The sequence below is a fragment of the Stenella coeruleoalba genome, assembly GCF_951394435.1.
Source record: "Stenella coeruleoalba genome assembly, chromosome: 3".
NCBI classification, from domain to species: domain Eukaryota; kingdom Metazoa; phylum Chordata; class Mammalia; order Artiodactyla; family Delphinidae; genus Stenella; species Stenella coeruleoalba.
The window spans coordinates 131274465-131299571 of record NC_137148.1 but is presented as its reverse complement, the minus strand read 5'-3'; the positions used below and the strand labels follow the sequence as shown (position 1 = coordinate 131299571).

Genomic DNA, 25107 nt, shown 5'->3' with positions numbered 1-25107 from the left:
TAGGTCTGTGCCATGACTGCTCTCCCAGCCCTGTGTGGTCACAGAACCAGAGACAGGAAGGGGTACAATCTGGGAAAGGAGAATTAATTCATTTTGGCTGGAGCCAAGAAATACGTATGTATTTATTTATTTTATTATTATTATTTTTTTGCGGTATGCAGGCCTCTCACTGTTGTGGCCTCTCCCGTTGCGGAGCACAGGCTCTGGACGCACAGGCTCAGCGGCCATGGCTCACGGGCCCAGCCGCTCTGCAGCATGTGGGATCTTCCCGGACTGGGGCATGAACCCGTGTCCCCTGCATCGGCAGGCGGACTCTCAACCACTGCACCACCAGGGAAGCCCTGTATTTATTTATTTTAAGAGGTGGACTCCAACAAGGATCTACTCAAGGGGATTATGCTCAATATCTTGTAATAACCTATCATGGAATATAATTTTCAAAAAAAAAAAGCTGAATCACCATGCTGTATATCTGAAACTAAAATATTATAAATCAACTATACTTCAATGTAAATAAATAAATAAATAAAAATAAAGGAGGTGGGCTCATTCCCCCAGCTTACAGAACATTTGTACTGCATCATAATGGTTTAAAATTCTTTGAACAGGTCACATGACAGAAAGGTATGAAAGAAGATCAACTTCAAACTTTGCTTTATCTAAGCGTGATTTTTTCTTTCCTAATCAAGACGAAGCTTAGAAGGGTTGAAAGAGCTCAAACTCTCTAGGGAAGTTGATCTGCGTTTGAGCTGAGGTTCCACCACTAACCCGCTGGGTAATCTTGGGCAAATGACTACTGCCTTCTGTCCCTCTCCAGGTCGGTGATGGAGACAATACTAGTACTTATATCTTCTGGGTGGCTGTGATTATACAATGAGATAGCATATGAAAAGCACCTCATATAATACTACGAACACTGTGGTCATTCAGTAAATTGGAGGGGTCATCATTATCATTATCATTAATAGTATTAGTAACAGCAGCAGTACTGTTACAGAAAGGAGCAAGTTACAAGTGTTGGCTATATTTTGAATGAGAGTTACCCCCCAAATGCAAATATTATATTTAAGAACTACATATATTTGTATATTTTTAAATAAGCATTGCCTCTAGCTATGAATATCAAATAGCATCTTACCCTGAAATAAAGACTAGCATAACTAATTAAGATGCTTTCCAGTTATTTATTCTTTGAAGATACTAATTCAAGAGAATTGCTTAATCTTCTTCTTTCTCAATCTATTTAAGCATGCAAAACATAAATGCATTTCCCTGAGACACTAATAATATGAAATATAAGATAAGGCCACTTGCTTTCAAATGAAAACAAAATCTATGTTTCTATCTTTGTTCCTAATATAGTGACTAATGGAACCCTAATGCTTTGATCTTCCACTTGAAAAATGTCAAAACATCTTTAATATGCAAATCAAGGCAAGAGCTTGCGGGGTCATCTGCAGCAGGTTTTTTTCCCCTCTTATAGCAGTAACTGGAAAATCTATGGGGGCCCTGAGGATCATTACTTTAAAAATAACTCTACCACTAACAAAAATCCACTGGCTTATCCTTAGTCACATTTAGAAATGAAATTTAGATATTGAATAGTATTGATTTCAATTCAAAAGCTGCTTTGACCATCTCCATATCAATCCTCCTGACTTGGAATGAGGATGGGTGGAAATAAAGTCATTTATCTTGTCAAAAATCTTGGCAATGTGCCCAGATGTATCAAATACTAGATGAAGCTACTTTGAGTTCCCATTTCCACTGGGTAATCAACTGACTTCTCATAAACCCTTCAGTCAGTCTCAGCCCAGGTCAGACAGCTCTGAGGAGGAGGGAAAGGAATTTGAAAATACACATCATTAGAACTGACGAGAAGGACCTTTCAAGGTGGAGGTTAGGGGTGCGGGAGTGTGAATTAAATTTCCTTACAATTGATGTAATGACCTCTAAAACCCTTGTTCACACTCCCAGCGTTTTTCAACACATACCTCTTCCTTTCTTCATTCAACAAATACGTATCTAGCTTTTACCTTGTGCCAGCATGCTGCTAGGTACTGGGATTATGGTGATGAACCAATACAAAAGAAAGCCTTAGAGAGCTTAAATGCTATTGGGGAAGGCAGAAAGTAAACAACTGATTGTACAAATAAATACATAACTGTAAGTTATGATACCTACTATGGAGGAAAATCATAATAGCATGCTCTGAGAAGGAGTAATAGGGAAATTGATTAGATGGGGCGGGACTCTACAGAGGAAATGACATTTAAGCTAAGTTATGGGAGTAAGTGGGATTTAGCCAGAAGGGAGCAGCAGTCCAGGCAGAGGGAAGCTGTATGGCAGGAAACTGGAAGTCAGGAGAAGTCAGGAGCGATTAGTGATGAGTGATTAGCAGGTAGCGTGAGCGATTCCTGAGGGATGACACTATCCCAGTATGAGTGTGTTTTGGTGCAGACTCTTCTGCAAAGCTCCCTTGGATCACAGCAAAGATTGCAGAGCTGATTCTAAGTAAAAAGGGAATAATTTTAAGCAGGGAGGTGACATGAATAAAATAAACAGACGGTAAAAATCGACTAGAGTTTTCTAGAATATTAGATATACTAGAGTGTTTCATTTGATTCCCACCCCCACCCCGCCCTGGAAAATTTCTAGAGTGCAGCTTTTCCTCTTGCTGGATGGTATAAGGCAATGTTTGATCAAGAGTGGTTCCTTGTCCCAGATCTCCTGCAAAAGAATCAGCCAAGGTAGTTGTTAGAAATGCAGAAGTCTTCTGCAGACCTCCTTGAACCAGAATCTTTTGGTTATGGAGTCTAAAAATCTGCTCTGTAAAGGAGCCCCCTGAACAATTTCAGCATACTCTAAATTGGCATGGACCCAGAGGTACTGGATCCAGCAGTTACACCACGGGTTGGACAGAGAAGATTCACTGAGAAGCAAAGCATATTCAGGGCAGGCTGGCATCACAAGGATGATATAACAGAAGCCAGGGGGGCACAAGCAGATAAAGACTCCAGGTGGGACCTGACGGGGTGGTGCAGCTCTCCTCCAGGAGCACAGAAGGAGCATGCCCACAGGACATTTCATCCTCAAAACACAACAGCTAGGCTACCCATCTGTATTAGTTTGCTGCGGCTGCCATAACCAAGTACCACCCGACTGGGTGGCTTAAACAGTAGAAATTAATTTTCTCATGGTTCTGGAGGCTAGAAGTCCAAGATCAAGGTGTCAGCAGAGTTGAATTCTTCTGTGGCCTCGTTCCTTGGTTTATAGATGGCCATCTTCTCTCTGTGTCTTCACATGGTCTCTCCTCTGTGCCTGTCTGTGTCCTAATCTCTTCTTATAAGAGCACCACTCTTATTGGATCAGGAGTCACCCCTAATCACCTCGATTTAACTATAATAAATTACTTCTTTTAAGACCCTGTCTCCAAAGGCAGCCACATTCTGAGGTACTGGGGTTAGAACTTCAAAATATGAATTTGGGAGGGACACAACTTAGCCCATAACACCATCTGACACTTCTTTTGCTGAATTTCAAGCTTAGACCCCGTATATCAGGATAATCTTTCTGCACCTCTTTCAATTCTGGGTCTCACGGTCAGTCAAACCAATCGTATCTTCTGACCTAACTAAAGCTCCTCAGAAGTACCTATTTTTACGTGGCCTGACAGACTGCCGAGGGGGACTTTTCTCATAGTCCCTTCATCCTCACTGGTCCTTCTGGGTCAGTCATTGAGGGCGGGGCTCTGCCTGAGTGCTGGCATGCTATTTTTAAATTTTAATTCAAATAGATCAGTCACTCCCACTGTTTCTTTACTCATAATCATCTAGTCCTCATCTTAATATATTTCACTTAAAAATGTAATTGCTGGGCTTCCCTGGTGGCGCAGAGGTTGAGAGTCTGCCTGCCGATTCGGGGGACACGGGTTCGTGCCCCGGTCCGGGAAGATCCCACATGCCGCAGAGCGGCTAGGCCCGTGACCCATGGCCGCTGAGCCTGCGCGTCCGGAGCCTGTGCTCTGCAATGGGAGAGGCCACAACAGTGAGAGGCCCGCGTACCACACACACACAAAAAATATATATATATATAATTGCTGCTCAAGATCATACATGTATCTAATAGAAAATTAATACTCAGCCCAAGCCAATTATATGCTCAGTAATACCTCTTACAGAATATAAGTATTTGGAGATTGAATTGTTAATTAACAAGAATATTGTTTATATGGAAAACATTAACTGTTCAAAATTGAGAATATGAGGTAGAAAGATGCTATTCCGACCCAAAGCTATTCTCAATACAAGAGTAAAATGTGATTATATCATTTTTCAGTTAATCAATGGAATAGAAAACACTTTTTTCTAACGAAAAACCAAATGTAATGAATCACTGACAATGTTCTGAAATTTAGCCAGTTACCGATAAAACAAACGTGCCCAATTTCTGATTGGGATTGACATATATACACCAATATGTATAAAATGGGTAACTAATAAGAACCTGCTGTATAAAAAAATAATAACATAAAATTAAAATAAATAAATAAATAATTTTTAAGAAAGTAGTGACAAAAATCTTTCCACCCATTTCAACTGCATTTTGTTTTGAAAAGTTTTTTCTAATCTTAAAATAATTTATTTACATAGCTGTTTCAGCTCTCATTCATTCATTCATTCTCCCATGGAAAATGTGGGATAATGCCATGGCCTTTCCTCACTGCCAGACGTAACCATTTAAACAAAAGCTCCCAGAGCACATCTCCAGCACACAAAAAAAAGTTTATGAGAAGGAAGTTATGTCAAATACCAAGCAAGCAGTAGACCTTGCAGCTTGGCCAACAAAGCCCTTTCCTATTTTATGATTTCTCCATGGCATCTAAATGATATGCGTCACGTGGATGGTTCCAGTGAAAGACAACAAGCTCCAAAAGCTTGCATGGGAATTAGCAGCGGTTGGATTCTCAGCCATCACCCTCTGATCCAGTAATCTTTAACATGTGGTCTCTGGATCAGCAGCAGTATCATTGACTGGGAACTTAATAGAAATGCAAATTAAATTCTCAGGCTTCACCCCAGATCCTCTGAAATGGAAACTCTAGGCATGGGGCGGGGGAGCCATTTGTTTTAATAAGTCCTCCAGTCAATTCTGATTCCTGCTCAAGTTTGAGAACCACTGGTCTAGTCCAAAGTCAGAGTCCTAAGTTTCCTCTAGGTGCATCCTGCATTGAGTATGGGGATGGAGTGAGGGGCGAGGAGAGTGGGGGGAAGATGATGTCAGGGAAGTGGGGTGGCAGAATGTGGACCCAAGAGCAAAACCAATCATGGCACACCTTAGGCTCTGGTACTGACATCAATATGAGTACCTTTCTTTTACCTGTTTCATAAATCAGGGCTTCATATATGGCTTCATCCAAAAAAAAATCATTTTTCTGTTATTGTTTTTTAATTTAAAAACCTGCTGTTACAGGCAGTACATCTCTTAGAACAGGGAAAGAACTGCCTTGAGCTTTAAAAATCCTCTGCTCAGCCCTCCTCTGAACACAAGTATCCCCAGACGGACAAGGGAACATGCCCAACTAGGGCCTAGGACCTTCCAGACTCTGTTCTGCATTTGGGGTACCAGAACTGCCAGCCCATACATGCCCACGTCTGCTTCCCGGGCCTGTGCTGATGGCCTCTTGCCCGGAGCCATCTCGAGGGTAGACTATGCCCTGTGTGTGTTCTCTAGGCCCAAGAAGTCATGTATTATATCTTATTTTTTACTTTTTAAATTTTCGGTAGCTTGTGATGTTTTAACATCTTAAATAACAACAACAACAAACACACAACTTTCTGGCTGGAGCCGGCCTGTGCCTCCTGGGGCTAGCTGCTTCTTCAACAGCAAAGGACCCAGCCAGGTGTATGCCTTTGACATGCAAGCCACCCGATCCTGAGATTATACCCCAACCACTGCCTTATCTAACTCTTGTACACGATGCCCTAAATCATCCCAGGGTCAGGTACTGGGTGATCAGAGACAACTTCTATAGCTTAGACACCTCGGAAATTTTCAAGCCAGTGAATTCTAAACATTTACCTTGTCCTGCTTTGCCTTTCCAGTGGAAACCTCAATAAAGACCATGGCCTCTATTTATCACTCCTTCCTTCTGCCTCTTGACCACCATAGTGTTTTCCCCTGTGACCCTAAGGGGCATGTGGTGACTCCCTCTCTGGCACATGAAAGTATAATTAACTTCTTCCTTCCATAGCACACAAGGCCCCTCACAGTATGATACGCACCCAAGTTGGAAAGAGCAGCCTGAAGCCCAGGGCTGAAGCAACAAGTACCTCCATGTTCGGGCTCCAAGAATCCTAAATTCAGACCTAAATTCAAGTCACTGTGAAGGTGTATTTGTCAAGGTAGGGAGATAAAACCTACTCTAATTAACAGTTTGTTCACTTGATTTATAACTTATACCCCTAGTAGGTGGGCGTCCATTTGTACTCCTGCCTCAGCTACCACAAAGTTTAGGAGAGAGCCCGGTTAGAGGGTAGGAAAAGTCATTGTGTTTAGGTGGGTTGCTTGTAGTAGTATTGTACTGTATTGAATTGTATTGTATTGCATTTTTTTATGAAGTAGTGGAAAGTTCTCCCACCTACCTTCAGGAAGGGTGAGTATCTAGAAGAAATGGGAACACTTCTGCATTCAGTCTGTACCAAGGTACCTTTAAGGAAGAAGAAAAACACTTTTCTGTTGCCAAGGATTTGAAGTCAAGCTCCAATAAAGCATTCTGCTTTTCAGAGGACCTATGAAAGTCTGTCACTGGGGTAGGGATTTTGTCTTATTTATCACTAGATCCTAAGGGCCCAGCCAGGAGCCTGGCACAGAATAAGATCTTTTCTGTTGTTCTTGCTCCTGAATCATTCTCAGCATCATTTTTAAACCATTATTGAGATGTGATCGGCATGTAAAAAGCTGTACATATACAACTCACTGAGGTTGAGGATAAGTATACCCCCATACCCATGAGACCATCACCACTATCAAGGCCATAAACATATCCATCATTTCCCAGCATTGTCTGTCACCCCCTCATATTATTATACTGTTTGTGTGTGTGGTAAGAACACCTAACGTAAGAGCTACTGTTTTAGTAAAATTTAAGTATACAGTACAGTACTGTTAGCTATATGCTGTATAGTACATCTCTATGCTATGTGGTAGAGTGGATCTCTTATTTATTTTATATAACTAAAACTTTGTATCTTTTGACAGTCACTTCTACCCATTTTGCCCCTTCTTCCAGGCCCTGGCAACTACTATTGTACTCTTTGTTTCTATGATGTGACTATTTTAGATTCTCCATGTAAGTGAGATCATAAAGTATTTGTCTTACTGTGTCTGGCTTCATGTGTCTTTGCATAACGCTCTCCCGGTAACTCATGTTGTTACAAATGGCAAAATTTCCTCCTTTTTTAAGGTTGAATAATATCTCATGCTATGTATATACCACATTTTCTTTATCCATTCATCCAGTGATGGGCACTTAAGTTGTTTCTATATCTTGGCTATTATGAATAATCCTGCAACGAACGTGGGACTGCAGCGATCTCTTCAAGATCCTGATTTCAATTCCTTTGGATAAATATTCAGAAGTGGAATTTCTGGGTCATATGTTAGTTCTATTTTTAATTTTCTGAGGACCTTTCATACTGTTTCCCATAGCAGTTGCACCAATTTACATTCCTACCGACAGTGCACAGGGTTCCCTTTTCTCTACACCCTTGCCAACACTTCTTAACTCTAGGATGTTAGGATGACTAGTTAAGTCATCCTAACAGATGTGAGGTGATAGCTTATTGTGGTTTTGATTTGCATTTTCCTGATGATTAGCGATGTTCTTGATAAATGTTTCTTAAATAAATGAAAGAAAAACAAAGCGCAGAAGAACCAGTTCAAAAGGATCAAATTACATTACGTCCACCTGAACAATCACATATTGCCTCTCTGCTGGGCAGGGCACCCCAAGATGGAGAGGACACCAAAACCATCCTTGAAGCATTTACTATTTAGCAGAAGAGACAAAAACATGAACCAGTGATTTCTTCGGGAGCTGGTGAAGGCACAGCTGTTTATCCTGTTTGTCCAAGGCAATTGTTTATCAGTCTTTGTCTCTAAAATTTACTGAAAACCCTGGGGTAACATTCCCAAAGGGATTAAAAGGGCAGGGTCCTAAATGTTGGCAAACTCATCATAGACACTAAGGTTTCTTTATCCAGCACAAGTCTGGGATCAATCATCATTCTGAGTGTGGGATGGCAGTAGGAGGGGGGTATTAGTTGCAGGTGAAGGTATCAGAAATTCAGATACACCAATTCTACATACTAGATTTATTTGGTTCTCTTAGTATTTTCAGAAGTGTGTGATCCCACAGCTGCAAATAAGACAGGGTCACTGCTTGAACATTCACTTCCAATGAGACCATCAAAGAAAAACTAACAAAGTCTGCATTTTGTCCACTTTGCAGCCACCCTCCACTGTACGACCTGTCATCAGGGGAGCCCAGCAGATAAGTCATAAACAGTATAGGCCAGTGTTTTTACTAAGCTTCCTGCAAAATTCCAGGACTTAGCAAGCTTTATAGGGTAGAAAGACATTTGACATACATTGATTTGTACATTACAGGTATTTTTCCACATGAAGCCCTGCAAGGTGCAGTTATCCAAATGGCCAGACCTACAATTCAAGGCTGACAAGAAAGATCTACACCACAGAGGAAAATGTGCCACCAACAGACGATGAAATGAGTGGATTATCTTTTACGGTGATGCCATCAGTGAAAATCCTTCACATTTTTCTAATTACAATGTAAGCCAATACGAGAAGCCAGAGAGCAGAGGTAATTGCTAGTCAGCAATTTTCTCAGGAAACACCTCCATGGAATTTTAAATAAGCTTTGAATTGAACTAAAAATTGCCTTTTCCTAAGTTATTTTCTTGCCTGATCATAAAAGATATTTTAGAAATTAGTTTTAACTCATGTGTAGGTAACATGACCAGATCTGTCACTGCAGATCACAGAGCTGATTCGCTGACTTTAAAATTCTACATTTGGCCAACCCCTGTTATTTTTTTTAAGATAGAGGAAATTATTTTTATGAAGTTTGATGATTATGTTAAACTGCAATAACTTCATCCCTGTAAAATTATTATGCTACACAGATCTTCATACTTATGAGAAGCATCGGCATCTCCCATGCCCGAGGCAAGGCTGTCTTCTTAACACACAAGATAACCCAGTCTTACCTAGATACAGGCAGCCCCTGATACATGAACACTCAGTGCATACAAGTTTCCTTCCAAACCTCATATCCCAAGGTTGTGCATTTTAAAATGTTGTGCATAGACGATGGGGAAGTTCAAATTCAATGTAAGACTTGTGCAACTATTAACCTAAAAAGGGACTCCCTGTAACACAAACTTAAAAGTCAATAACAAGTTGGTAGTTTCGAAGAGCACCCCTCCACAGTGTCTTTGGAGGGCCCTAGGGGAGGTATGCATCCTTGATATTCTAATTTTAAATTATAGCATTCTCCCTATGGGGAAATGCTTTCTGAGATTCAAACAAATGACATATCTTTTGGAACACAATGCATTTGGAGGTTGAAGACAAGCTCTGGTAGTGTTAAGACTTCCTCATGAAGTACAGACAACTGCTTTTCAGGCAGGAAGCAAAATCTCTGGTAAGATTGAAGGGTTCACTTCAAATGGAGAGAGGAATACATTCCCTTATGTTCTACTTTTTGTCTTTGTTGTTGAAGTGGGCTCCATGTTGAACAGTGTTATCCACAATGAAATATTCACTTCCAAGATCATTATTCTAACTCCTGTATTCCGTAACAGGCTTAGGATAAAAAATTGAGGAACACTGAAGTACTTATGTAGGTCTTCCAAGCTTAACAATGAAATGTAGAATATTCCTAACTCTCAGGGTTTGATAGATCAGTAGCCTGGCTTTCTCACTGTACTGGGAGTCAGTATAACATAGTGACAGAGAACAGGGACTCCAATTCCACCCCTTATTAGCTGGGTGACCTTGAGCTTTCTTTCTGTGAAATGGGATTAATAGTAGTGTTCACTCCCTTAGGTTGTTGCAAAAATTAAATTAGTTATTACCTGCAGTATTCTTAGAGTATCACATAGCCAACGCTCAATAATAGCTCAACAATGATTACTACATTCAGTAGGACCACTTTCCCACATAATCAATCTCCTCACACAACCTCTCAATAAGAAAAATAGACTTGAGAAGTGACAAATTTTAACTTCTTCCAAAAACATGGATATAATAACTTGCTATTAAAAATACAGAGGGCTTCCCTGGTGGCGCAGTGGTTGAGAGTCCGCCTGCCAATGCAGGGGACGCGGGTTTGTGCCCGGTCCGGGAAGATCCCACATGCCATGGAGCGGCTGGGCCCATGAGCCATGGCCGCTGAGCCTGCACGTCCAGAGCCTGTGCCCCGCAATGGGAGAGGCCACGACAGTGAAAGGTCTGCGTACCGCCAAAAAAAAATACAGTAATAAAAATACAGAAATATAACACAAAGGCATATATGTAAAAATATATATGTATATATTCAAAGGCTACCAAAAGATAAATTTTATATATACAAAATTTATATATATACCATATTATTATATATATTATATAGTATATATAAATTTTATATATCTATATAAAATTTATCTTTTGTCAGCTTTTGATTTTCAAATGCCTAATAAATAAAATTAAAACAAACCCCACTTACACATTAAACAAACATACAGACAGAAGACAGGACACTGCTGGTTTTGAACCCATTTCATCACTGAACGCTGATATAGAGGGACAGAGCATGGCTTGCTGCCACACAAATAAAGCCAGTTAAGAAATCAGCAGATCCCACACCCTTATCAGGCTGCGGAAATGTGCTCCTGACCTGCCTTGTGGAACAGAGGGAATTCTCATTCTTCTGAGTGCTGACAGATGGCTTTTAAGTAACAGGGATGGACTACAGCTACAGAGCCCAACTCTTACCAGTGCATTTATCATTAAGAAGTCTGGCCGAGGACCAGCGTCAGTGTGGATTTTCAGGATCAGAGGCTTCAGGGAGGAGGATGAAGGTTGGGCTGTAGGGTCAAATGGCTTGGGTTCAAATCCAGGCTCTATCTCCCAAGGGATGTTCAGCCTTTGATAAGTTATTCTCTATGCCCAAGGATCTCCCACATGGCTGTGAATGAAAATGGTACCCATAGGTATATCACAAGGGTTCAATCTGAATCAAGTCAAGTGCTCAGCACAACTCCTGGCACTAAGTCAGTGTCCATATGAATTCCTGTGTTTCACCTACACTGCTGCAGGCTTGTTGTCCTTATTGTACCAAGATTCCCATGACAATCTGTATCAGCATAATTATAAAACAACTGTGGAACCAGTCACAAAATGTTTCTAAATTCACAGTTCATCTGAAGATAAGAAGACAGGAAAGCAATTATTGATTATGTCTTCCAAATAAGAAAAGCCAGGTGTTTGGTTTTCTGAAACCCCAAAGCTAGAAAGAAGGAAGGCTAGAACATAATTCCAAGGAATGTAACCAGAACTTTTCACTCAGAGTAACTTTTACTTAATAAAACCTATAACACTGTGTCTACACCAAATATGACCTTGCTTCCTGCCATTAGTGGAGAGAGTGATGTCTCACTGTTCTTCAAAGTCAAGTCCTAGAAGAGGACTTGAATGCAGCACCAACAAGCACCATAAGAACAGCATGCACTTACATATGTTGTTACATTAAATGCTTTTTTGTGAGACCTCATTTAATTTTCACAACACCTCAATGACATGGATACTGCTAATAGGCCCATTTTCTAGATGAGAACACTGAGGACTGCGGAGGTTAATGAGTTCCCCAATGTCACACAGCCAGAGAGCCAAAATTTAAATCCAAGTCTTTCTGGACTCCAGAGTTCTTAACCAAAACGAACTGGGTCTAGCATGACTCTAGTGTGTGGTGGTGGTGTTTTCTGGTTTTTTTCCCTCTGGAATGGTCTCCTTTACCTCTCAGGAGAGATGCACAGAGTGAAAACCTTAGGGCAGACTGTATTTTCCAAGGAGGATCACTATAATATCTCTCATTCCACATGCTCCTTTTTTCAATGTGAACTTGATAAAGGAGGCGGTTGGGGTATGGGCTGTAGATTGGTTGCTTTGCATAGGAAAGGGCATGTGTCTGCTATCTCTAAAAATTAGCTAACCCTTAGAGCACAGTCTCTCCAGCATCAGAAAGGGTCCAGACGTCAAATCATCAGAAATACAGAAAATAAAAGGGCAGATTCCACAGATGATTCCAGCCCCAGCCACCAACTTAATTCCAGACTTAAGATCTTCCCAGCTGAGGCTCCAGACATCTCATGGCAGAGAAAATCTATTCTTGCTGTGCCCTGTCTGAATCTCTGACCAAAAGAACCATGAACATAGTGAGTTGGCTGTTTTACACCACTACGTTTTAGAATAGTATGTTATGCAGTGGTAGATAACCAATACAAAGTTTTGGCTTGAGTGATGATAATTTCAGTCAACTCTCATTCATTTTGCCTTGTGGAAGGGGGAATTCCTCAGTACGCCGTTTCTCTTGGCATTACATTTTCACCCATTAGTGCTCATGAATGATATGAAAATGTGTTTAAGTTATTTTTACCTCTGCCTGCAGGAAGAGTTCTCACAGATCAGTGATGCTAATTTTTCAGTGTTCTCATGAAATTTTCCCTTATTAAAAAGAGGAGAGACAATGGCGGAGTAGAAGGACATGTGCTCACTCCCTCTTGTGAGAGCACCAGAATCACAACTAACTGTTGAACTATTATCAAAAGAAAGACACTGGAACTCACCAAAAAAGATAACCCACATCCAAAGACAAAGGAGAAGCTGCACGGTAGGAGGGGCGAAATCACAATAAAATCAAATCCCATAACTGCTGCATTGGGTGATTCACAGAAGTCTACCCACTGGAGTGAAGGTTCTGAGCCCCACATCAGGCTTCCCAACCTGGGGGTCCAGCAACAGGAGGAGGAATTCCTAGAGAATCAGACTTTGAAGGCTATTGGGATTTGATCGCAGGACTTCGACAGGACTGGGGGAAACAGAAACTCCACTCTTGCAGGGCGCACACAAAGTAGTTGTGCATCAGGACCCAGGAGGAAGGAGCACTGACCCCACAGGAGACGGAACCAGACCTACCTGCTAGTGTTGGAGGGTCTCCTGCAGAGGCGGGGGGTGGCTGTGGCTCACGGAAGAGACAAGGACACTGGCAGGAGAATTTCTGGGAAGTACTCCTTGGCGTAAGCCCTCCTGGAGTCTGACATTAGCCCCACCAAAGAGCCTGTAGGCTCCAGTGCTGGGTCACATCAGGCCAAACAACCAACAGGGAGGGAACTCAGCCCCACCCATCAGCAGACAAGCAGATTAAAGTTTTACTGAGCTCTGCCCACCAGAGCAACACCCAGCTCTACCCACCACGACTCCCCTCCCATGAGGAAGCTTGTGCAAGCCTCTTAGATAGCCTCATCCACCAGAGGGCAGACAGTAGAAGCAAGAAGAACTACAATCCTGCAGCCAGTGGAACAAAAACCACATTCACAGAAAGACAGACAAAATGAAAAGGCAGAGGACTATGTACCAGATGAAGGAACAAAATAAAACCCTAGAAAAACAACTAAATGAAGTGGAGATACCTTCCAGAAAAATAATTCAGAATAATGATAGTGAAGGTGATCCAGGACCTTGGAAAAATAATGGAGGCAAAGATCGAGAGGATACAAGAAATGTTTAAAAAGACCTAGATGAATTAAAGAACAAACACCTAGAAGAACTAAAGAACAAACAAACAGAGATGAACAATACAATAACTGAAATGAAAAATACACTAGAAGGAATCAAGAGAAGAATAACTGAGGCAGAAGAACAGATAAGTGACCTGGAAGACAGAATGGTGGAATTTACTGCCAAGGAACAGAATAAAGAAAAAAGAATGAAAAGAAATGAAGACAGCATAAAAGATTTCTGGGACAACATTAGATGCACCAACATTCACGTTATAGGCGTCTTGGAAGGAGAAGAGAGAGAGAAAGAACGTTAGAAAATAACTGAAGAGATTATAGTCAAAAGCTTCCCTAACATGGGAAAGGAAAGAGCCACCCAAGTCCAGGAAGCGTAGAGAGTCCCAGGCAGGATAAACCCAAGGAGAAACACGCTGAGACACATAGTAATCAAACGGACAAGAATTAAAGACAAAGAAAAAGTATTGAAAGCAGCAAGGGAAAAACAACAAATAATATACAAGGGAACTCCTTTAAGTATAACAGCTCATTTCTCAGCAGAAACTTTACAAGCCAGAAGGGAGTGGCATGATATATTTAAAGCGATGAAAGAGAAGAACCTACAACCAAGATTACTGTACCCGGCAAGGACTGCATTCAGATTCGATGGAGAAATCAAAAGCTATACAGACAAGCAAAAGCTAAGAGAATTCAGCAGCACCAAACCACCTCTACAACAAATGCTAAAAGAATTTCTCAAAGTGGGAAACACAAGAGAAGAAAAGGACCTACAAAAACAAACCCCAAACAATTAAGAAAATGGTAATAGGACCATACATATCAATAATTACCTTAAATGTAAATGGATTAAATGCTCCAACCAAAAGACATAGACTGGCTGAATGGATACATAAACAAGAACCGTTTATATGCTGTCTCCAAGAGACTCACTTCAGAGCTAGGGATACATACAGACTGAAAGTGAGGGCATGGAAAAAGATATTCCATGCACATGGAAATCAAAGGAAAGCTGGAGTAGCAATTCTCATATCAGACAAAATAGACTTTAAAATAACGACTATTACAAGAGACAAAGAAGGACACTACATAATGATCAAGGGATCAATCCAAGAAGAAGATAGAACAATTGTAAATATTTATGCACCCAACATAGAAGCACCTCAATTCATAAGGCAAATCCTAACAGCTGTAAAAGAGAAATTGACAGTAATACAATAATAATGGGGGACTTTAACACCTCAGTTACACAAATGGACAGATTATCCAGACAGAAAATGAATAAGGAAACACAAGCTTTAAATGACACAACAGACCAGATAGATTTAATTGATATTTACAGCAGATTACGCTGTCTTTTCAACTGCACAAGAACGTTCTCCACGATAGATCACATCTTGGGTCACAAATCAAGCCTTGGTAAATTTAAGAAAACTGAAATCATATCAAGCATCTTTTCTGACCACAATGCTATCAGATTAGAAAGAAATCACAGGGGAAAATATGTATAAAACATAAACACGTGGAGGCTAAACAATACATTACTAAATAAGCAAGAGATCACTGAAGAAAGCAAAGAGGAAATCAGAAAATACCTTGAGACAAATGACAATGAAAACATGACGATCCAAAACCTATGGGATGCAGAAAAACAGTTCTAAGAGGGAACTTTATAGCTATACAATCCTACCTCAAGACACAAGAAAAATCTCAAATAAACAATCCAACTTTACACCTAAAGGAACTAGAGAAAGAAGAACAAAAAACCCCAAAGTCAGTAGAAGGAAAAAAATCATAAATATCAGAGCAGAAATAAATGAAATAGAAAGAGAGAAAACAATAGCAAAGATCAATAAAACTAAAAGCTGGTCCTTTGAGAAGATAGACAAAATTGATAAAGCTTTAGCCAGCCTCATCAAGAAAAAGAGGGAGAGGACTCAAATCAATAAAATTAGAAATGAAAAAGAAGAAGTTACAAAGGACACTGCAGAAGTACAAAGCATCATAAGAGACTACTACAAGCAACTCTATGCCAATAAGCTAGACAACCTGGAAGAAATGGACAAATTCTTAGAAAGCTATTACTTTCCAAGACTGAATGAGGAAGAACTAGAAAATATGAACAGACCATCACAAGTAATGAAATTGAAACTGTGTCAAAGTCTTCCAACAAACAAAAGTCCAGGACCAGATGGCTTCACAGGTGAAATCTATCAAACATTTAGAGAATAGCTAACACCCATCCTTCTCAAATTCCTCCAAAAAATGGCAGAGGAAGGCACACTCCCAAACTCATTCTATAAGGCCACCATCAACCTGATACCAAAACCAGACAAAGATACTACAAAAAAAGAAAATTGCAGACCAATATCACTGATAAATATTGATGCAAAAATCTTCAACAAAATACGAACAAACAGAATGCAACAACACATTAAAAGGATCATACACCATGATCAAGTGGGATTTATCCCAGGGATGCAAGGATTCTTCAATATATGCTAATCAATCAGTGTGATACACCATATTAACAAATTAAAGAAGAAAAACCATATGATCATCTCAATAGATGCAGAAAAAGCTTTTGACAAAATTCAACACCCATTTATGATAAAAAATCTCCAGCAAGTGGACATTATGTTGAGGTAGGAGGGAACCTACCTCAACATAATAAAGGCCATATACGACAAACCCACAGCAAACATCATTCTCAATGGTGAAAAACTGAAAGCATTTCCTCTAAAATCAGGAACAAGACAAGGATGTCCACTCTTGCCACTATTATTCAACATAGTTTTGGAAGTCCTAGCCATGGCAATCCGAGAAGAAAAAGAAATGAAAGGAATCCAAATTTGAAAAGAAGAAGTAAAACTGTCACTGTTTGCAGATGACATGACACTATACATAGAGAATCCTAAAGATGCCACCAGAAAACTTGTACAGCTAATCAATGAATTTGGTAAAGTTGCAGAATACAAAATTAATGCACAGAAATCTCTTGCATTCCTGTTCACTAACAATGAAAGATCAGAAATAGAAATTAAGGAAACAGTCACATTGACCACTTCAAAAAAAAGAAAAAAATACCTAGGTATAAACCTACCTAAGGAGGTAAAAGACCTTTAGTCAGAAAACTATAAGAGACTGATGAAAGAAATCAAAGATGACACAAACAGATGGAGAGATATACCATGTTTTTGGATTGGAAGAATCAATATAGTGAAAATGACTATACTACCCAAAGCAATCTACAGATTCAATGCAGTCCCTATCACATTACCAGTGGCATTTTTTACAGAACTAGAACAAAAAATCTAAAACTTTGTATGGAAACACAAAAGACCTCGAATAGCTAAAGGAATCTTGAGTGAAAAAATGGAGCTGGAGGAATCAGACTCCCTGACTTCAGACCGTACTACAAAGCTACAGTAAGCCAGACAATATGGTACTGGCACCAAAACAGAAGTATAGATCAATCGAACAGGATAGAATACCCAGAGAAAACCCACACAACTATGGTCAACTAATCCAAGACAAAGGAGGCAAGGTTATACAATGGAGAAAAGAGAGTCTCTTCAGTAAGCGGTGCTGGGAAAACTGGACAGCTGCATGTAAAAGAATGAAATTAGAACACTCTCTAACACCATACACAAAAATAAACTCAAAATGGATTAAAGACCTAAATGTAAGACCGGACACTATGAAACTCTTAGAGGAAAACACAGGAAGAACACATCTTTGACATAAATCACAGCAAGATTTTTTTTTGACCCACCTCCTAGAGTAATGGAAATAAAAACAAAAATAAGCAAATATGACCTAATGAAACTTAAAAGCTTTTGCACAGCAAAGGAAACTATAAACAAAACAAAAAGACAACACTCAGAATGGGAGAAAATATTTGCAAACAATTCAACAGACAAAGGATTAATCTCCAAAACATATAAACAGCTCATGCAGCTCAATATTAAAAAAACAAACAAACCAATCAATAAACGGGCAGAAGACCTAATTAGACATTTCTCCAAAGAAGACATACAGACGCACATGAAAAGCTGCTCAACATCACTAATTATTAAAGAAATGCAAATCACAACTACAGTGAGGTACCACCTCACACCAGTTAGAATGGGCATCATCAGAAAATCTACAAACAACAAATACTGAAGAGGGTGTGGAGAAAAGGGAACCCTCTTGCATTGTTGGTGGGAATGTAAATTGGTACAGTGACTATGGAGAACAATATGGAAGTTCCTTAAAGAACTAAAAATAGAATTACCATATGACCCAGGAATCCCACTAATGGGCATATACACAGAGAAAACCATAATTCAAAAGGACTCATGCACCCCAATGTTCACTGCAGCACTATTTACAATAGCCAGGTCATGGAAGCAACCTAAATGCCCGTCAACAGATGAATGGATAAAAAAGATATGGTATATATATACAACGGAATATTACTCAGCCATAAAAAGGAACAAAATTGCATTATTTATAGAGATGTGGATGGACCTAGGGACTGTCATGCAGATTGGTGTAAGTCAGAAAAAGAAATATCATACATTAACGCATATATGTGGAATCTAGAAAAATGGTACCGATGAACCGGTTTGCAGGGCAGAAATACAGACACAGATGTAGAGAACAAATGTATGGACACCAAGGAGGGAAAGCAGGGGTGGTGGTGGTGGTGGTGGTATGAATTGGGAAATTGGGATTGACATGTATACACTAATATGTATAAAATTGATAACTAATAACCTACTGTATAAAAAAAAATTTTTAAAAAAGCAAAGAGACAAGCTGCAATTTCTAAATCTGTACCATGTGAGGCAGCTCCCATCAGAAAGTAATGACAAATGCATGATAATATGCGTCTTCCATTTTATCCCAATAATATGTTACTTGATATTTAATAATCATTTTTGGTCATAAAATCTAGAAGTTGTTTTGGGTTCAGAACAGGAAAGGATGAGTCAAAGATGACTGCAAAGTGTTTCTGATTCTGTTCATACTTAAAATAGTCACTCAGCAAATTTTTATGGAAACCTACTATACACGTGGCACTGTGGTATGATGTTCACTTCAGACAACGTAGGCACACTTCCCAGGGTATACGCTATTCTCTTGAACTAAGGGAACTAATTCATCCCAAAAGAATCCATTGATTTGTTTCTTCACAACCACGAAAGAAGACCCTGCTGTATGCCCAAACTATTTAGGTCCAGACATTCTCAAACTGTGGTTGAGCATCTGAATCAACAGGAGGTCTTCCTGAAAGAGATCTATGCAAAGATGGTGGTTTCCTTCAGTACACATGAGACGAGAGGCAATTTTCAAAAAACCTTTCCTCAATATCAAGAGGAAACCATAATAATAATAATAATGACAACAACAACAGCAGCAGCAGCAGTAACAATACTAGTAAAAAAAATAGTAGGATTCAAAAGCCTAGATTAAAAATAGAACTTTCCAGCATGGTGATTATACCTAATAACACTGCATTGTGCACATGAATGTTGCTAAGACAGTAGATTTTTTGTGTGTGGAATCTATGAACACTGTTCTAAATTGTTGCCAAAAGCTGTTTGTGAAAGTTCTTTGTATGACTGATGTGACGTTCCTCCAGATTTCAAGTCATTCTGGCTATTAAATGCCACCAGCTTGATTGTCCAAATTCTGGGTGCCCAGTTTCGTGTCTGTCGGGGACACTCTGTTAACCAAGCACTGAAAGGCAAAAGTCAGTTGGAAAATTACCAGATATCTTTCCTTGAACACCTGAGCCTGTTTTTATAGGGTTTTATAGGGCGGGGAAGCTGTTCACACAATTGGATGGGATGGGACCAGGTTACTGGGCTTCAATGTTGGCTTTCAACCAGCTTTGTACTGCTCTCCGAGAGGTTCTGTGTACCACGCGGAGGCTGCATGCAGTGCTTTAGGTGCTTTTGACCTAGATGTATCGGTTTCTGTTGTTTATATCACAGCTTGGAAATGAACAGCCATGATGGAATCTGTGACCTTTTAAAACGTAAATATTTTGGACTGTGCCACTAACCGGGATGTGAGACCCTGTGGTAAATTATCTCATTACTTAATCAGATTTTAAAAATGTGTATTTAAAACTTGCTGTGAAGAGTAGAACTGCTCACAGTAGTGGGGATACAGAGTAAAATGTGAAGGAAAAATGTGAAAAACAATCACAAAAATATTGCCCTCTTTAAGGTGAGAGACCCATTTCTTACAGGGAGAGCTGGCTCAATACATAGTTTTTTTTCTTTTTTTGTGATACGCGGGCCTCTCACGGTTGTGGCCTCTCCCGTTGCAGAGCACAGGCTCTGGACGCACAGGCTCAGCGGCCATGGCTCACGGGCCCAGCCACTCTGCGGCATGTGGGATCTTCCCGGACTGGGGCACGAACCCATGTCCCCTGCATTGGCAGGCGGACTCTCAACCACTGCGCCACCAGGGAAGCCCTCAATACATTTTTTACCTGAGATATAATTGACATATGATTCAGGTGTAGGACATAATGATTTGTTATATGTATACACTGTGAAGTGATCACCGCAATAAGTTTAGTTAACATCCATCACCACACATAGTTAGAAATGTTTTCCTTGTGATGAGAACTTTCAAAGATGTACTCTCTGAGCAGCTTTCAAATATACAACATGTTATCTGTAACGACAGTCACCACGCTGTACATTACATTACCACAAATTATCTTATAACTGGAAGTTTGTACCTTTTGACCAACTTCACCCATTTCGCCCAGCCCTCCCACTCCACCACCTGCCTCTGCCAACTACCAATCTGTTCTCTGCACGTATGAGTCCTGTGTGTGTGTGTGTTTTAAGGTTCCACATGTGAGATTATACAGTATTTGTCTTTCTGACTTATTTCACTTAACATAATGCCCTCAAGGTCCATCTATGTTGTCTCCGATGGCAGGATTTCTTTGTCTTTTATGGCTGAATTATATTCCAGTGTGTGTGTGTGTGTGTGTGTGTGTGTGTGTGTGTGTGTGTATGGCAAATACTGCAATTAACATGGGGCTGCAGATATCTTCTCAAGATAGTGATTTCATTTTCTTCAGATGAATATCCAGAAGTGGCTGCTGGATAAGATAGTAGTTCTTTTTTTTAATTTTCTGTGGAAACTCCATACTGTTTTCCACAGTGGCTGCACCAGTTTACATTCCCACTAACAATGCACAAGGTTCCCTTTTCTCCACATCCTTGCTAACATTTGTCATTTTTTTGTCTTTGTGATAATAGCCATTCTAACAAATGTGAGGTGATATCTCACTGTCAACACATCTTTAAATCACAAGATACTGCACCTGTGGTGAAGTTCACGGCTGAGGGTCAAAGGTTTCTGGGTCTTACTGGGGACCCTCTTCACCCTCGGAGGCACTTTTAGGAATAAAGGACTATATTTGATCATTTTTAAAAGACTTGAGCTCTCAAAAATCTTAAATTGCAGTTTTAAAAGCACAAACATTAATTTCAACACATCTGATAACTATTTTACTGTTAGAACTTCATACTGATCCTTCAGAAGAGAATGCCTGTGGTCAGTACACACACATGGATATCAATTCAACTTCAAGATCTTTGCGCCCAATAAAAATGTTAGCCCTATGAAAGCAAGGAAGGATATATTTCATTAAAGCTTTAGGAAGGAAAAGGAGTGATGGTGATTACAGCTAATGATACCATACTATACACCTCAGTGCTGCTAAGAGAGTAGATCTTAAATGTTCTCAATACAAGAGAAAAATGGTAATTACGTGACAGGACGGAGGTGTTAGGCTAATGCTACAGTGGTGATCATTTTGCAATACAGAAGTGGACAAAGTGCAATACAGAAGTGGATCAAATCAACATGCTGTACACCTTAAACTTACTCAAAGTGATATTTCAATTATATCTCAGTAAAGCTGGAAAAATAAATTTTTTTTTTAAATGGAACTTTTATCACATGCCTAAAAGGCCCTTGAGGATTGCAAACCGACATTCATTCTTCACCCTCCCTTACATCATTATCTGGCTTTATTTGGCCCCGGTGCCCAGTTTGTCCCTGCCTGCCCCTCAGCCTCATCCCACTCCTCCTATGACAGGATGGTCCTCCTCTGACTTTCTCTGAAGCACTAAGCTCTTTCAAGTCTTGAGGCTTTCCTCATCCTGGAACCTCTTCCCTCACCCATATAGTAGTTTGTATCCACTAATCCCAAACTCCTAATTTATTCCTCCCCCCTCCCCCTTTCCCCTTTGGTAACCCTAAATTTGTTTTCTATGGCTATGAGTCTGTTTCTGTTTTGAAAATAAGTTCATTGGTATCATATTTTAGATTCCACATATAAGTGATACCATATGATATTTTTTGTCTTGAGGGTGATGGTGGCCTCGTAGAATAAGTTTGGGAGTGTTCCTCCCTCTGCTATTTTGGAAGAGTTTGAGAAGGATAGGTGTTAGCTCTTCTCTAAATGTTTGATAGAATTCGCCTGTGAAGCCATCTGGTCCTGGGCTTTAGTTTGTTAGAAGATGTTTAATCACAGTCTCAATTTCAGTGCTTGTGACTGGTTTGTTTATATTTTCTATTTCTTCCTGGTTCAGTCTCTGAAGGTTGTGCTGTTCTAAGAGTCTGTCCATTTCTTCCAGGTTGTCCATTTTATTGGCATAGAGTTGCCTGTAGTAATCTCCCATGATCCTTTGTATTTTACTCTCCTTCTTCATTTCTAATTCTATTGATGTGAGTCTTCTCCCTTTTTTTCTTGATGAGTCAGTCTAATGGTTTATCAATTTTGTTTATCTTCTCAAAGAACCAGCTTTTAGTTTTATTGATCTTTGCTATTGTTTCCTTCATTTCTTTTTCATTTATTTCTGATCTGATCTTCATGATTTCTTTCCTTCTGCTAACTCTGGGGGTTTTTCTGTTCTTCTTTCTCTAATTGCTTTAGGTACAAGGTTAGGTTGTTTATTTGAGATGATTCTTGTTTCTTAAGGTAGGACTGTATTGCTATAAACTTCCCTCTTAGAACTGCTTTTGCTACATCCCATAGGTTTTGGGTCACTGTGTTTTCATTGTCATTTGTTTCTAGGTATTTTTTGATTTCCTCTTTGATTTCTTCAGTGATCTCTTGGTTATTTAGTAGTGTTTTGTTTAGCCTCCATGTGTTTGCGTTTTTTACAGATTTTTTCCTGTAATTGATATCTAGTCTCAGAGTGCTGTGGTCAGAAAAGATACGTGATAATGATCTCAATTCTCTTAAGTTTACCAAGGCTTGATTTGTGACCCAAGATATGATCTATCCTGGAGAATGTTCCATGAGCACTTGAGAAGAAAGTGTATTCTGCTGTTTTTGGATGAAATGTCCTTTAAATATCAATTAAGTCCATCTTGTTTAATGTATCATGTAAAGCTTGTGTTTCCTTATCTATTGTCATTTGGGATGATCTGTCCATTAGTAAAAGGGTGGTGTTAAAGTCCCCTACTATGACTGTGTTACTGTGGAATTCCCCTTTTATGGCTGTTAGCATTTGCCTTATAAATTGAGGTGCGCCTATGCTGGGTGCATAAACATTTAAAATTGTTGTATCTTCTTGTTGGATTGATCCCTTGATCATTATGTAGTGTCCTTCTTTGTCTCTTGTAATAGTCTTTACTTTAAAGTCTATTTTGTCTGATATGAGAATTGCTACTCCAGCTTTCCTTTGATTTCCATGTGCATGGAATATCTTTTTCCATGCCCTCACTTTCAGTCTGTATGTGTCCCTAGCTCTGAAGTGGGTCTCTTGTAGACAGCATATAAACGGTTCTTGGTTTTGTATCCATTCAGCCAGTCTATGTCTTTTGGTGGGAGCATTTAATCCATTTACATTTAAGGTAGTTATCAATATGTATGTTCCTATTACCATTTTCTTAATTATTCTGGGTTTGTTATTGTAGGTCTTTTCCTTCTCTTATGTTTCCTGCCCAGAGAAGTTCCTTTAGCATTTGTTGTAAAGCTGGTTTGGTGGTGCTGAACTCTCTCAGCTTTTGCTTGTCTGTAAAGGTTTTAATTTCTCCATCAAATCGAATGAGATCCTTGCTGGGTAGAGTAATCTTGGTTGTAGGCCTTTCCCTTTCATCACTTTAAATATCTCCTGCCACTCCCTTCTGGCTTGCAGAGTTTCTGCTGAAAGATCAGCTGTTAACCTTATGGGAATTCCCTTGTATGTTATCTGTTCTTTTTCCCTTGCTGCTTTTAATATTTTCCTTTGTATTTAATTTTTTTTTTTTTTTTGCGGTACGTGGGCCTCTCACAGTTGTGGCCTCTCCCATTGCGGAGCACAGGCTCCGGATGTGCAGGCTCAGCGGCCATGGCTCACGGGCCCAGCCACTCCGTGGCATGTGGGATCCTCCCAGACCGGGGCACGAACCCACGTCCCCTGCATTGGCAGGCAGACTCTCAACCACTGTGCCACCAGGAAAGCCCTGTATTTAATTTTTGATAGTTTGATTAATATGTGTCTTGGTGTGCTTCTCCTTGGATTTATCCTGTATGGACTCTCTGCGCTTCCTGGACTTGATTGACTATTTCCTTTCCCATATTAGGGAGTTTTCAACTGTAATCACTTCAAATATTTTCTCAGTCCCTTTCTTTTTCTCTTCTTCTGGGACCTCTATAATTTGAATATGGGTGCATTTAATGTTGTCCCAGAGGTCTCTGAGACTGTCCTCAATTCTTTTCATTCAGTTTTTTCTTATTCTACTCTGTGGTAGTTATTTTCACTATTTTATCTTCCCAGTCACTTATCCGTTCTTCTGTCTCAGTTATTCTGCTATTGATTCCTTCTGGATAATTTTTACTTTCATTTATTGTGTTGTTCATCATTGTTTGTTTGCTCTTTAGTTCTTCTAGGCCCTTGTTAAATGTTTCTTGCATTTTCTCCATTCTAGTTCCAAGATTTTGGATCATCTTTACTATCATTACTCTGCATTCTTTTTCAGGTAGACTGCCTATTTCCTCTTCATTTGTTTGGCCTGATGGGTTTTTACCTTGCTCCTTCATCTGCTGTGTGTTTCTCTGTCTTCTCATTTTGCTTAACTCACTGTGTTTGGGGTCTCCTTTTCACAGGCTGCAGGTTCGTAGCTCCCGTTGTTTTTGGTGTCTGGCCCCAATGGCGAAGGTTGGTTCAGTAGGTTGTGTAGGCTTTCTGGTGGAGGGGACTGGTGCCTGTGTTCTGGTGGATGAGGCTGGATC

The 25107-nt window shown here is 39.9% G+C and overlaps 1 protein-coding gene across 20 annotated transcripts in view; it reads right to left on the bottom strand.

The window, feature by feature from the left end:
* Positions 1-25107, bottom strand: part of SGCD (sarcoglycan delta) — a 1717585-nt gene that overhangs the window by 713094 nt on the left and 979384 nt on the right. For 17 of the 20 annotated variants that reach the window (XR_013827577.1, XM_079916704.1, XM_079916702.1 and 14 more), the window contains one exon: positions 6645-6709. The exons of the other annotated variants lie outside the window; for them this stretch is intronic. The gene's annotated coding sequence lies outside the window, so the exon portion shown is untranslated. The remainder of the gene's footprint in view (positions 1-6644; positions 6710-25107) is intronic. 20 annotated transcript variants of the gene reach the window in all.